The sequence below is a fragment of the Megascapheus bottae genome, unplaced genomic scaffold (assembly GCF_031878675.1).
Source record: "Megascapheus bottae isolate mThoBot1 unplaced genomic scaffold, mThoBot2.hap1 HAP1_SCAFFOLD_48, whole genome shotgun sequence".
NCBI lineage: Eukaryota > Metazoa > Chordata > Mammalia > Rodentia > Geomyidae > Megascapheus > Megascapheus bottae.
Window position 1 is genome coordinate 1,288,710 of NW_028327313.1, and position 15,524 is coordinate 1,304,233.

The 15,524-nt window shown below is 37.3% G+C and overlaps 1 pseudogene; it reads right to left on the bottom strand.

Annotated features, from left to right (window-relative positions):
* Nucleotides 1–264: 264 nt before the first annotated feature.
* Nucleotides 265–15,524, bottom strand: part of LOC150040093 (vomeronasal type-2 receptor 116-like) — a 61,876-nt pseudogene continuing 46,616 nt past the window's right edge.

Genomic DNA, 15,524 nt, shown 5'->3' on the forward strand with positions numbered 1-15,524 from the left:
ACACACACATACACACACACACACACACACACACACACACACACACACACACACACAAAATATAATAGTGAAGAATAAGGGAGGTGAAAGGTTAAATAAAGAGCAAATAGAAAGAACCAAAAAATACAGAATAAAATTCAAATTTACCTGGCTCTGGCTACTACTTGTGGCTGCACCATTACTAGAGAAATGAATGTCACTCATATGTTGAAGTGATTCCAAGAACACAAATGAGTATATTTGGTAAAATATTTAAATTTCAGCTTAAGATGGCCTACTTGTTTCAAGATGTCTTCTGTCCCAGAAGCCATGCAGAGAATTTATATCTGGCCTTAACAAAATGATATGCACTTGGGAGCAAAGATTCAGCCCAGAAGCCCAGCACTGGAGGCCAAGATAGAGAAGACCTCTACAGCCACCATGACTTTTCCTTTGGCACTGTGGTAAATAGGCAGGAAAGTGAGCCAGACACTGCAGAACAACAGCTTTCTGAAGGTCAGGAACTTGGCTTCATTGAAGGTGTTAGGCAGGTTCCTAGCAAAGAAATCCAAAGTGAAGCTGGCCAAGGCAAGGGCACCCAAGACACACTAGAAAGCAGTGAGGGAGCCCTTGCTACATATCATGATGAGGTGACCATGTTCAGACTATGCATCGGTGTCAATGAAGGGAGGAGAGGTTCCCAGCCAAATTCCATAGATCCATTCCTGGATCAGGGTGCAGATGGGAATGATGAAGTTAGGAGCCCCTAATACCAGTAGCCACCTCATCTTCTTGCTGGAAGAGTGACCTTGAAGGCCAGAACTGCAGTTACAGTTTTGGCCAAGACAGCAGAAACAGCTACAGTGAACACAATTCCAAATATGCTTTGCTGTAGAATGCAGGTGACTGTGTTGGGATGACCAATAAAGAGCAAGGAACAGAGAAAATGAGGGAGATGAGCAGGATGTAGCTGAGAGCCTGGTTATAGCCTTGACAATGATAGTGTTGTTATATTTCACAAACACCGCAAGAACAACTACTGTGAGTGTAGGTAAAGAGCAATGCAAGACATGGCCACCCCAAGGGCTGTCCATAAGCCAGGAAACTAGTAGCTCTTAGGAAGCACTGATACCTCTCTGTGTTGGCATACTGTGTTGGCTTACTGTGTTGGCATTTCACACACTGCTCCAAATTTTATAAGAAAATGAAATTCTCATTAGTCCCTTTTCAGTACTTAAAAGCAAACATTCTGACATGTGAAAATTTAGTAGCATAAAGCAAATATTACCATATATGCTCAGTATTACTTTTATGTATTCTTCATGTTCTTACAGTAATTCTTACATTCTATTTTAGTCTGAGTGAAACTCTTTACTGCCATTGATGATTGTTCATATTATTTATTGCCATTTTAATATCCTACAAATTATTTCTTTTCTTCTTCATGCTGACAAAACTCTCAGACTTATGTACACAAGTCCAACCCTCATTAAATTTTATATTTGGGGGCCAGGAGTGTTGCCTAGTGGTACAGTGCCTGCCAAATATGCATGAAGCTCTGGGTTTGATTCCTTAGGACCACATACACATAGAAAGAAGGAAGTGGTGCTGTGCCTAACGTGGTAAAAAGCTTGCCTTGAATTTGAGAAACTCAAGGACACTGCCCAGCCCATGAGTTCAAAGGCCAGCACTAGCAAAAAAGAAACATTTGTGGAGTAAACCTTGCATGTACCTGTATGTCCCTGTAGCACACTGTGGTACATCCTTTCAGTTGTTATGTTTGCCTCTTCTATTCATCTGTATGGGAACAGATAGTCAAATCACACTTTGAATATATAAAGTCATGCTATGCACAATACTTGTGTCAGATTCTGAATCTTTTTATTTTTTTCAGTCCTGGGATCTGAACTCAGGGCCTGAGCACTGTCCTTGGGCTTTCCTTAAGGCTGGAGCTCTACCATTTGAGCCACAGCACCAGTTCCGGCCTTTCTATGTATGTGGTACCAAGGAATTGAACCTGGGTCTTTGTGCATGCTAGGCAAGCACTCTACCACTAGGCCAAATTCCCAACCCTGTGCCCGATCCTTAAATCAACACAACCCAGAGCATTTGCTCTGCTTCCCCAAGATTTCTAAGTAATAGGAAGTAAAAATGTGCAAAATCTGTGTTTTCTTTGTAGTTCAAAAGTAATATTGAAGATATAGATCTTGTTCTTAAAAATTCTTTGCATGTAATGGGATAGAAGTTAAAGTTACAGTACTGAGTAGTTGAGTAAACATACATACAGCAGACCAGAAAAAATCCTACGTGTAAATCAGAGCCGAAGTCTTTTTCCCCCCGAAGAGAAGTAGCAACCACTGTCACAATTAAATTACTAAGTGAAGGAGGAAGAATTTGAGTCTGCAATCCTGCATTTGTATTGACTTGCATGGATGAGAAGAGTAGGAGAGAGTATGAATTTCCCCCTATGACGTGAGCTTACCTGTTCCATTAGCAATCTCATTGTCTGGGCAAGGTGTGCAAGAAAAGCAACAGGCAGCCTTTCCCTCCTGAGGATATTTTTTGAATCCAGGACCACAACTCTCACTGCAGACAGAGTGAATAGGCAGAAGAAAATCAGATATGTGTCAGTAACTGCTCAGAATTTTACATAATACTCCAAAAATATATCACTTCAACACAATGTTCCATTAAGCATATTATTTCTTTTTTATTGCCAGTCATGGGGCTTGAATTCAGGGTTTGGGCACTATCCTTGAACTTTCTCAATGCTAGTGTTCTGGCACGTGAGCCACAGCACCACTTCTGGCATTTTCTGTGTATGTGGTAACTAAGAAATCAAACCCAGGGTTTCATGCCTGCTAGGCAAGCACTCTACCACTAGGCCAAGCCATAATATCGTCTTACTTTCTAGTGGCCATGAAGTGAGAATCATGTCACACAGTCTCATTCAAGGATTCCTTGAAGATGCTTAAAATAGTAGACCAACTAACCACACAATGTAGCAAAGTAAACATTTCAACCACATGAAGTGATTCCTGTGTTAATTTGAAAAAATATTAAAAACTTGCTAAGAAATATGGGGCTTGTATTGTATGATGCTACTCTAAATCATTGCTACTCTACACAATCAGTGTTAATGTCTACTTTTTGGTACTGGTCCTGGGGTTTGATCTCTGGATATGTGCATTGACCTTGGGCTTTTTTTCCAGTCCTCAGGCATGAACTAAGGGCCTACGCACTTTGTTTGGTTCAAAGCACCACTTCCAGCTTTTCCTCTGTATGTGGTACCGAGGAATCGAACCCAGGTGTTCATGCATGCTAGGCAAGCAAATCTACCTCTATGCCAAATTCCCGGTCCTGGATTTTCTTTCCCATAAAGGTAGCATTCTACCACTTGACCCACAGTTCTACTGAACTGGCCAATTGAGATAAGAATCTCAAACACTTTTCTGACAGTTTAAACTTCAAAGAGAACCGTAATCTTAGATGTGAGGAAGTTGGCTTCCTCAGTGAATAGGCATAAGTCACTAGACCCAGCTCTTCATTCCTGGTGGTTAAAAGAATTTAAGAGTCTCACAAAAGGTCTTAGTTTGACTGCCTTCAAATTATAGTATTTGTAGCTCACCTACCTAAGTAGAAGTTATTGCAGGAGTATATTGCTTTTATACAAGCAGGTATAAATTTTATGGGTGAAAGCATACAGAGTCGATATCTTCACTAACCATACAACAAACAAAGGCCTAATAACTAAAATGTATCAAAATCTCAAAAAAATGAATCACTCCAAATCTAATCTCCAAACAACCCTCCTGTTAAAAGATGGGCCAAAGATTGAGAGTGTTCTCTGAAGAAGAAATAAGATTGGCCTATAGACACATGAAGGAATGCTCTATGTTTCTGGCCATAAAAGAATTACAAATCAAAACAACTCTAAAATTCCATCTCACTACTGTTAGAATGGCCAGGATCAAGAAATATAATAACTGATGATGGTGGGGATGCGGTCAGGAGGTATCACTACTACATTATTGTTGGCAGTGCAAATTCATTCAACCACTATGGAAAGCCGTATGGTGGTTTCTCAAAAGACTACAATAGAGCTCCCCTATGATCCAGCAATTCCACTACTTGGCATTACCAAATGATCCAGAAACAATTGCACTAGCACAATGATGCTCATTACAAGACTAATTTCCACAGCAAATCTATGGAACAAACCTAAATGACCCTCAGTAGATGATTGGGTCATCAAGATGTGGTATTTATTAACAGTGGAATCCTATGCTGCCATCAGAAAGAATGACATAAAGGAAATGGAAAGACTTAGGAAAAGTCATATTAAGTGAAGTAATTCAGACTGAGAAGAGCATAGGGTCAATGGTTTGTGTCATTTTTCATAATTAATATAAACCTTGAACTCTCTTAGCAGAGGTTTACAATAGGGCAAAACCTACATACATAAGGCCACATAGGATGAGGCTAAATGAAAAGACATTCAGGATATAGGAACAAGAACCATATGAGGTGTTACTGTTTTTCTTAATGTACTATATTATTTCTCATCTCTTTTGCTGTCCCTTGGTTATCTCATATTGTCACAGTATCGTACCTTGTTATCTGGTATATTGCATGTATATTTATTTGTTTATTTGAAATAGGATAGGGAAGAGGGAAAAAGTTGAGGGGAGGGTGAGGCGGGAGGGAAAGGGGGAAAAAGCATGAGAAGGGTATCAAATTTTGTGAAGTAATGCACCCTCTATCTGACGAATATAATGTAACCTTTCTATTATTTACAATTTTTAAAATAATGTGGAAGAAGCTTCAGTTAACTCAAGAACAAGTCACATATTAGCTATGTTGCATTTTGATCTGTCAACCATGACTGTGAATGGAAATGCCAGAAATTCTACCAATAAAAACTAGAATGGCCAGGTGCGGTGGCTCACACCTGTCATCCTAACTGTCCTGGGCCTGAGATCTAAGGATCAAAGTTCAAAGCCAGCCCAGGAACTAAAGTCTGTGAGACTCATCTCTAGTTAACTGCTAGAAAACTGGAAGTGGCGGTGTGGCTCAAGGGTAGGGTGATTGCATTGAGGTGAAGAACTCAATCTCAATGCCTAGACCCAGAATTCAAGCCTCGATGACCAAAAAGGAGTTAGAATGGCTAAATGTAGCAAAACTCAAGATCAAAGAACACCTTGATGTCAAGAAACACACTTCAGCATCAACGCCCCTCAGTGAGTTTAAGAAAAGGTCATCCATGCAAATGAAATCTAAAAGAAAGCTGCCATATCTTAACATTTCACAACCAATAGACTTGAATTAAAGTGACAAAATGTGACACAATTGTCATGTAAAGAAAGGATCAAATTTACCAGATGAAACTGCAGTTTCAAATGTTTATTTACTTACACACTATCCAAACACTGAACTATGTTAATCAGACTTTGAAATAGTCCTCAATACAATACTAGCTGAAGATATTATGGAGGGATCATCCAGACAAAATTAACAGGGAAGAATCAGACTTCAATTTCACACTTGATCAGGACAGCCTCATTACAGACTCACAGAATATTTTGTTCAACATCTGGATAAAACTTTGCTCATCAACATACTGAGCATTCACCAGGAGAAATGACCGTATGGGACACAAAGTCAGTCAGATTTTAAAAAATAACATTGAATGTGTATTGAGCACACATGCAGACATGCGGTAAGAAGGCCAGAAATTAATGAGGAAAAGATTCACATAGTATGAAAGTTAAATGAATCCCTTGTGAACACATAATTAAATAGTAAAATATAATGAGGAAAGTGTTCAACTTAATTAAATAAATAATTTAGGATAGTGAATTGTTTTTCAAGACAAATTTCGTTAAATAAACTTATCCTTGGAACAAATGAAAATGAAAACCATATGTATATAAAAAGGGGTGGGAGGAATAACAGGAAACTGTAACCTTTCGATAAATCAAGCAGACAGATACTGAGCTAAAGAATCTGCACTACATCTCAATGAACTAGAGATTTTTTTATAGTACTATTTGCTGTTCTTTTTTCTTCTTTTTTCTGTTTTTTTCCTATCTTCTTTCTTTGGTTTATTCCATTTCATCATCATTTTTAATTCTCTACTTTATCTTGCATATAAGGTCATCTGATTTGGGGAAGAGAATGTGAAAAACGGAAAGGGCAGGACAAAGGGTGAACCACTTCAGCATACATTAGATACTATGGTGGGAACATACTGTACAACTTGGCATGGAGACAAGTCTGAATGATTAAAACAGAAAATAAAGGTGGGATTTACACTGCTCAACAAGAAATATACTCATTATCTGAATTATATAAGTGCTCTGTTCATCATGTACAATAAAAATTTAATAACTTAAATTAAAATAAAAATAAAAGCAAGAGAACAGACACTGAACTGAAGAATTTACACAGAAACTCAAAGAACTAGAAATAACAATCTTCAAGTAGGTAAAAGGAATGAAATAATCAAGCAGAAAGAGTAGGTCAAAGGATGAGCAAACTCAGTGATATGAGACACTGTATTCGAAGTGAGGTTTTTAGTTTGATGTGGGGAGTGGACTGGAGTTAGGAAGTCAAAGAGTGGGAGAAAATGAGGGAACAGTAAAGGAGATGGTTTGAAAATGCAGTATCAAGAAAAAAGAAAAAAAGAGGAGTTTCTACAAAACCAAAAAGGAGATAAAACAAGTAAAAATTGTGAAGAGCTTACTGTCCTGGAAAGATGATACACAAAAGGAAACTAACTATCCTCTTCTACAAACAGGCAGAAAATCACTTAAATGTGGAGTCAAGATAAATTAATGAAACTAAGTTGTTTCTCTTGCATAGTGATAGGAGGTGATGGTAGAGGATACAGAGAGCATTCATGTGTGAACATAGAATTCCATCAGCCACGCCCATCCACAAAAGAAATCCGCAAATGGAAACGAAATGTAGAGTTACTTACGGATTGTACTGTTCATCTCCAGAATCATCACTGTTTCTGCGATCTGTTCCCAAAGTGTAGAGAGCAAAAAAACCCATCAATCATCACATCTCCATCCATGTGTGCTTGCTGCTTCATTGCAGAAAAGCATCTAGTGCCAGCCAAGAAACTGACAGAGAGGAGGCTGAAGAAGAATGATTATGGGAATCAAATGGTACATCTCTGGAGCATCTGCCCAGCTGAAATTCTGGATGGAAGTGGGGTCCACTGGGTCAGGTATGTGTATTCATAAATCTCTGTATATGTACATATGTGTCTTTTTATTGACAGAGATGTATGTTGTAGAAGTAGATGTGTAAGCCTATAATGAATTCCCAGGAAGAATGAGTAATCAACTTCCCTGGGGCTCTGCATTTGTGGCCTTGCATGCAGGAGAAAAACACGAGATGGAAAACATGTTTGCACATTCTCCTTCACTATCCCAGGTGCTATGATTTCCTCAAAAACACCAGAGAGTGACTCCCATGGAGGAGGGTATCTTTGATGTGTTTGCTTAATGTCTGTGTCCAGAAACTATTTGCATGAAAGCCATTTTGGATGATTCAGCTGGATTGCATCAGAGTATGCCATTTTAGGTATGCAGTGAAATGGGTAGAAAAAATTGTCAATTTGCACACCCATTGCCCAAAACAGCTACAGAACGTTGGTAGTTGATTCAAGGAGGTTTCAATAAGAATTCCACATACAGATGCCTCCACACATGCATCCATTTACTATTGCCTAAGGAAACAATGATGTTCCTGAAACCACATATTCAATCCACTAATTGTTTACTTCTTGTGCTAAAGAGTCTGATGTAATCAGTTTGTCAATTGTTGCTTTTATTTTGTGAGCTCTTTGAAGTTTTAATCAGGAAGTTACTGCCTAAACAAAATATTTCCTTTTTTTGTTATCTATATTGTAATGCTTTAAGTTTTAGCTCTTTAAAATATGGGTACTAGAAAAACAAGGATCATTCACAACTTAGGGTATCCTGGGATCACTGGTTACACTTTCCAAGTTGTGAAGTATGTTCGTAGAGAAAAAAGGTCTTTGAGGAAATAATCAGCACATTTGTTGGTTTTGGTGTGCACAGGTGGGAGGCATATAGAGCTGGAGTCAACATGGTGGCTAAGAATTTCTCAGCAGCTAGCATTGCTTCCAGGATTCAGAATAAAGTCCCACAAAGGGCAAATGGATCAAGAAAGGAGATATTAAAATTCTCTACTTCCATAACATTCTGCACCATTCAGAAGGAAATGTAAAGATGTGGAAAACTATTGTATGAAGTAAGCCAGACCCACAGATATATTGGTTGCATTGTTTCCTTCATTTTTTTCTATCAAATATGTATGTAAATCTATAAGTAAACACAATAGACGGTCAAAGAAAAAAATACACACTTGGACATAATAAATTATACTGAACTCAAAATAGTCACACTATAATATCTAAGGAGGGAATTCTGCTTTCCATAATTAGAAGATTTTTTAATTGGAATGCATACATATAATCTTTACATATTATTATATATTCATATCTATTTATCATTGATCCAAATATCTAATGGTACTTATTAAATAACTAAGGAAGGGATCATATCTACCCAAACAAAATAGTTAACTGTGTTCCTTGGTTGTGATTGGACACATAAAAATGTGTGAAACAGGACACTGGAGTTGAATATTTACCTCACTTTGGTCAACATAATTCAACTCCTTTTCAGAATATAGTTACACATTAATTACAATTTTAAGGGAAACAAAATGAACTTAAATCCCTTAACGGTGTTTCCATGAAGACTCTGGAGGATAAACATTTCATGATGCAGATCTCCAAATGTCAAGTATTCCATATATGTTTGAATTTTTGCTGACAAACAATTAAAACCTATGAAATTATAAAGAGAATCAGCACATAGGAAAGTGATGTTAGGATGCTAGATTGTTGTACTTCTGGGTCATTATTAAGAAAGTTTAACCTGTGTCAACGAGACCTATTGTCTTTCCTATTCCTTCTTGTAAAGTTTTCAGAGTATCTGATTTACCTCAAGGACTTTTATCCATCTCAGATTAATCCGGATGCAGGGTGACATAGAATGATCAACATTAATTCTCTGTGTGTCCTTAACCAATTCTGCCAGTAACCCTTGTTGAAAAGGCTGTCTTTTTTGCATTCTATTTTTTGGCTCCTTTAACAAAGTTTAGGTGGGGCCAACTGGTTGCCTTCTGGGTCTTCAGTTGTATTAAATCAGTCCTCAATTCTCTTCATATGCCAATACCAAGCTGTTTTGCTTACTATAGCTCAGTAATAGAGTCTAAAGATTGATATTGATATTCCTCCAAGGCTGTTCTTTCTGCTAAGGATTGTTTGTGCTATACAGGGTCTTTTTTTCCATATATTTTTATTGTAATTAATAGAAGGGTTACATTATTTTCACCAGATAGAAGGTGAATTCTTCACAAATGTTGATAACCTTTCTGATGTCATGGTCACCATGTCCATCCCCCCCACTCATCTTGATTTCCCCCTTCCCTATCCAATTTCAAATAACCAATTAAGCATATATAAATTAGATAAGAAGGTGAAATATTGTAACAATATATACAGGGTCATTTAACAGTCCATATGAAATTTTGAATTGCCTCTTCTATTTCCATAAAGAATGACATTGGAATACTGATGGGTATTGCATTGAATTTGTAGATAATCCTTGGCAGGATTGCCACTTTCATGATGTTAATTCTTCCAACCCCAGAACATTAGAGTTTTTCCCACTTCTTCAGTTCTGCTTTAATTTCCTTTTTCAATTTTTTTTAAAGTGTTCGTCATAAAGGTCCTTTAAATTCTTAGTTACATTAATTCCTAAGTGCTTTATTTTCTTTGGGGTTATTGCAAACGGAGTTGCTTTTCTGATTTTCTTCCTTGTCTCTCATTTTTGGCAAATAAGGAAGCAGTTGATTTTTGAAGGTTAATTTTACACATTGCTACCTGCTCAAGTTTCAAATAAGCTCAAGCAACTTGTGAGTGAAATGCATAGAATTCTTTAAATATAGAATCATGTCATCTACAAAGAAGAAAGTTTCACTTCCTCTTTTACTATTTGGATCCCCTTTATATTTGCATCTTGCCTAATTGCTCTAGCTAGGAATTCTAATAGTACATTAAAGATATCTTGCCTTTCTGCTCTAGCTAGGAATTCTAACAGAACATTAAAGATGAGTAGAGAGAGTTGGCTTTAGTTTTTTGTCATTAAGTATAATGCTAGCTGTGTGTATGTCATACACATCCATTATTATACTGAAGAATGCTCCATGGATTCCCAGTTTCTCCAGAGCTTTTAGCATGAAGGCATGGTGTATCTTATTAACTAGCTTTTCTGCATCTATTTAGATAATCAGGTGATTCTTTTTTTTTGCCAGTCCTGGTCTTGAGCTCAGGGCCTGAGCACTGTCCTTGGATTTTGTCAAGGCTAGAGCTCTACCACTTAAGCCTCAGCACCACTTCTGGCTTTTTTCTATGTATGTGGTACCGAGGAATCGAACCCGGGTCTTCATGCATGCTAGGCAAGCACTTTAACCACTAGGCCAAACTCCCGGCCCAATCAGGTGATTCTTTTACTTGCTCCTTTTGATGTGAATTATACTTACTGATTCTTGGGCATGGAACCAGTTTTGCATTATTCTGATGAATCCTGTTTGATCATAGTGCAGAATTTTTGGATGAGTTGTTGAAGAAGGTTGGCCAGTATTTTGCTGAGAAGTTCTGCATCAAAATTTGTCAAAGACATAGGTCTATAGTAGTCTTTCTTTGATGAGTCCTTGTTTGGTTTTGGGATGAGGGTTATGCTGGATTCATAAAAGGAGTTTGGTAAAAATTCTTCTCTTTCAATTTCATTGGAGAGCTTGAGGAGTATTGGTGGGAGCTCGAATTTGAAGGCCTTATACAATTCAGCTATGAATCCTTAGGTCCTGGGATTTTCTTGGATTGGAGGTCTCCTATTGCCTTTTCTATTTCAATACTCTAAGTAGACCTGTTTAGTTGGTTTAGGATTTCTTGGTTGAGTTGGTGTATGTCAATATTGCGTAAATATTCATCCATTTGTTCTAGATACTTAAATTTGTTGGCACAAAGGTGTGGAAAATATTCCCATATGAGGGTCTGTATCTTGCTTATTTGTTTATGATATTTTCATTCTTTTCCATCATTCTGTTTATTTTGGTATGCTGCCAATTTGCGGGGGATTTGCTCATGTTCTGTCAATTTTGTTAACATTTCAAAGAACCAAATCCTTTTGTTTATCCTTTGTATGTGTTTTGTCTGTAATTCGTTTAATTCTGCAATGATTTTTAACAATGTGGTTCCTTCTACTGATATGGGGATCGTTTTGTTGCTCTTTATCCAAGCTGTTAAGGTATAATATAAAACTGTTGGTTTGAGACAAGATCCAATACAATTTTATACTAAAAGTTCTGGAGAAACTAGGAATCCATGGAACATTGCTCAATATAATAAAGGCTGTGTATGACAAACCCACAGCTACCATAATACTTAATGGGGCAAAGTTAAATACATTCCCTCTAAAATCAGGAACAAGACAAGGATGGCCAGTCTCTCAACTCCTCTTAAACATAGTATTAGAATTCCTAGCCAGTGCAATAAGGCAAGAAGCAAGCAAAAAAAGGGATCCAAATTGGAAAGAGGAAGTGAAACATTCCCTCTTTGCAGATGACATGATTCTTTATTTAAAGAACCATATAGACTCCACTCCCAAGATGTTTGATGTGATTCAAAACTTAGGCAAGGTAGACGGCATAAAATTAACCTCAAAAATCAACTGTCTTCCTCTATGCCAACAATGAGAGGAATGAGGCAACAATCAGAAAATCACTACTTTGGCAATAGCCTCAAAGAAAATAAAGTACCTAGGAATTAACTTAACTAAGTATGTAAAGGACCTTTTGATGAAAACTTTAAAACCCTGAAATAGGAAATTAAAGCAGAACTGAGGAAATGGAAAAACGTCCCATGCTCCAGGATTGGAAGAATTAACATCATGAAAATGACAATCTTGTCAAGGGCTATCTAAAATTCAATGCATACTCATCAATGCCCCAATGTCGTTCTTTAAGGAAATAGAAGTGGCAATCAAGAATTTCATATGGAATAATAAAAGACCCATATAGCAAAAACAATTCTTTTTTTGCCAGTCCTGGGCTTGGGCTAAGTGCTTGAGCACTGTCGTTGGACTTCTCAAGGCTAGCACTCTACCACTTGGGCCTCAGCAACACTTCTGGCTTCTTTCTATGTATGTGGTACCCAGGAATTGAACCTGGGTCTTTGTGCATGCTAGGCAAGCACTCTTCCACTAGGCCAAACTCCCGGCTCCTTAGCAAAAACAATTCTTAGCAGAAACAACAGCACTGGAAGTATATCAGTACCAAACCTTAGACTGTATTGCAGAGCTATAGTAACCCAAACAGCTTGATACTGGCACAAGAGCTGCACCAATGGAATAGAACTTAGTACTTGGATATTATCCCATAGACCTATGGCCACCTAATCTTTGATAAGCGTGCCAAAAATATAGAATGAAAGAATGACAGCCTCTTCAAGATTTGGTGCTGCCAGAACTGGTTATGAAACTGTACAAAACTAAAGTTGGATTGTTCTTTTTCATTCTGCACCAGGATTAATTCAAAAGGGATCAAAGACCTTGAGGTAAAAGCAGATACACTGAACACTTGACAAGAAGCAACAGGAGGTACAGTAGGTCTCCATGGCATAGGATGAATCGTTCTTAATAAGTACCCAGAATCACAACAAACCAGAGAATGTCTGGATAAATGGGACTACATTAAACTGCAGAGCTTCTGCAGGGCAAAGGCAATAGATCGCAAGTTAAATAGGAAACCTACAGAATGGGTGAAGAACTTCACTCACCATACAACAGACAAAGACCTCATATCTAAAATATATCAACAGCTCAAAATATTGAATGACTCCAAAAGTAATCTCCAAAGTAACAAACATCCCTTTAAATATGGGCCAAAGACATAAAGAGAGTCTTCTCTGAAGAAGAAATAATAATAGCGTATAGACACATGAAGAAACGCTCAACATATCTGGACATAAAAGAAATGCAAATCAAAACAAATCTAAGATTCCACCTCACTCCATTTCGAATGGCCAGGATTAAGAAATCCAGTAACAACAGTTGCTGGTGGGGATATGGACAAGAGGGATCACTACTACACTGTTGATGTGAGTGAAAACTCATTCAGCCACTATTTAAAGCAGTATGGCAGTTCCTGAAATGACTACACTCAGAGCTCCCCTATGAACCAGCAATTCCACTTCTTGGAATTTACCCAATCTTACAGAAACAAGGGCATACTAAATCTACTAGCACAACAATGTTCATTGTAGCATTATTTACCATAGCAAAGATATGGAACCAACCCAGATGCCCCTCAGTTGATGAATAGATCAACAAGATGTGGTATTTATACACAATGGAATTCTATGCTGCTGTTAGAAATAGAGACATCACCCCATTTGTAAGGAAATGGAAAGACTTAGAAAAAATCTTATTAAGGGAAGTAAGCCAGACTCAACAGAACATAGTTTCAAAGGTTTCCCTCATTTTTCATAATCAGTAGAAACCTTAGGCTCTCCTAGCAGAGATATACAATAGAGCAAAAACTAGACACATAAGGACTTACAGTATGAGCCTAATGAAAGGACCTCCAGGATGTAGTATTAAAAGTCATATAATGAGTGATTGTTGTCCTTAATGTACTATGTAATCTCTCATCTCTTTTGCTGTCCATTGGTTATTTCATATTGTTACAGTATTTTTCTGTTATCTGATATACTCTATATATGCTTATTTGTTTACTTGAAATAGGGTATGGAAGTGGGGAAAACAAGATGAGGGGTAGGGCTTGGGAAAGGACATGGAAACCATGACCTGAGAAAGGGTATCAATGTTTGTGAAGTAATGTACCTTTTAACTGGTAAATACAATGTAGCCCTTCTATTAATTACAATAGTAACTATGTTAAAAAACTTAGTAAAAGAAAGTGAGTTCCAGGATTTTACCTCATTTTTGGAAAGCTGAAGCAGAGGATCAGGAGAGAGCACCATAGTATGGTGATAGAGAATTATCTGTTTCTAGAGAGACAAAGATCACACACAAACACACACACACACACACACACACGACTAAAATGTAGCTGAACAAATTCCAATATCAGCTGCTCTTGTGTCATTTGAAAAGGTCCAAGTCTGTGTCTTCCCTGTGTCAGGAAAAAATTATCATATAAATGGAAAGAGAGGGGCTGGAAGTTTGGCCTAGTGATAGAGTGCTTGCCTAGCATGCACGAAAACCTGGGTTCAATCCTTGGTGGCACAAACATTGAAAAAGCCACAGGTGCTGCTGTGGCTCAAGTGGTAATGCTCCAGACTTTAGAAAACCCAAGAACAGTGCTTACGCCCTGAGTTCAAACCCCTGGACTGGAAAAAAAATAATAAAATAAATTTTAAAAAGGAATAGATTTATAAAACACTATCCTTAGGTCATTATGAATCAAGTAGCATTGAACCATGCAATTATTTAATCTCCGAATTGGCTGTGAACAGCAATAATTCAGGTATGTTGTTCAAACAAATCATGTGAAAAACATGTACCACATCACATTTTAAAATTCAAAAAAAGAAATATAGCCATTGGCTAATCAGTAAAAATTATCTAACATACCAACACGAGAATTTCAAATGAATAGCAAAAACAGACCATAGAAAATAGAGACACACAGAGACAGACGGAGCGATAGATAGATAGATTAGATAGATAGATAAATAGATAGATAGATAAATAGATAGATAGATATATACATAGACAGGCAGACAGACAAATACATACATACATACATACATACATACATACATACATACATACACACATACAAATGCAAACATACATGTGTACGTATGTACATACGTAGAAAGGTACATAGATGGATGATAGGTGACTTTATGAAAGATAGATACCAACAAGACTAATGACAAATGTTTGGGTGTATGATAGATACATATGTAGATAGATACATAGATAGCAGAATGATTGATGATAGATGATAGATAAATAGAAGATAGTCAAGAGGGTCCGGGAGCATAGCCTAGTGATATAGTACTAGCCTAGCATGAACAACCACCTGGGGTCAATTCCTGAGTACCACATACACAGAAAATCCTGAAAGTGCTGCTATAGTTCATGTGGCAGAGTGCTAGTCTTGAGCAAAAAGTGTCCAAGAACATTGGCCAGGCCCAGAGTTCAAGGCACAGAACTGGCAAAGAAAAATTAAATTAAAAAAGAAGAGACATACATACATACATACATACATACATACATACATACATACATACATCATATTTTAGTTAGTTTTAGATCCATAAAATTTCTCATTTATTCTCTTTGTAAAATTATGTGAGGTCTTGACTATGAATGAGAAAACTAGCTCTTACATGAGCTTCCATGAAG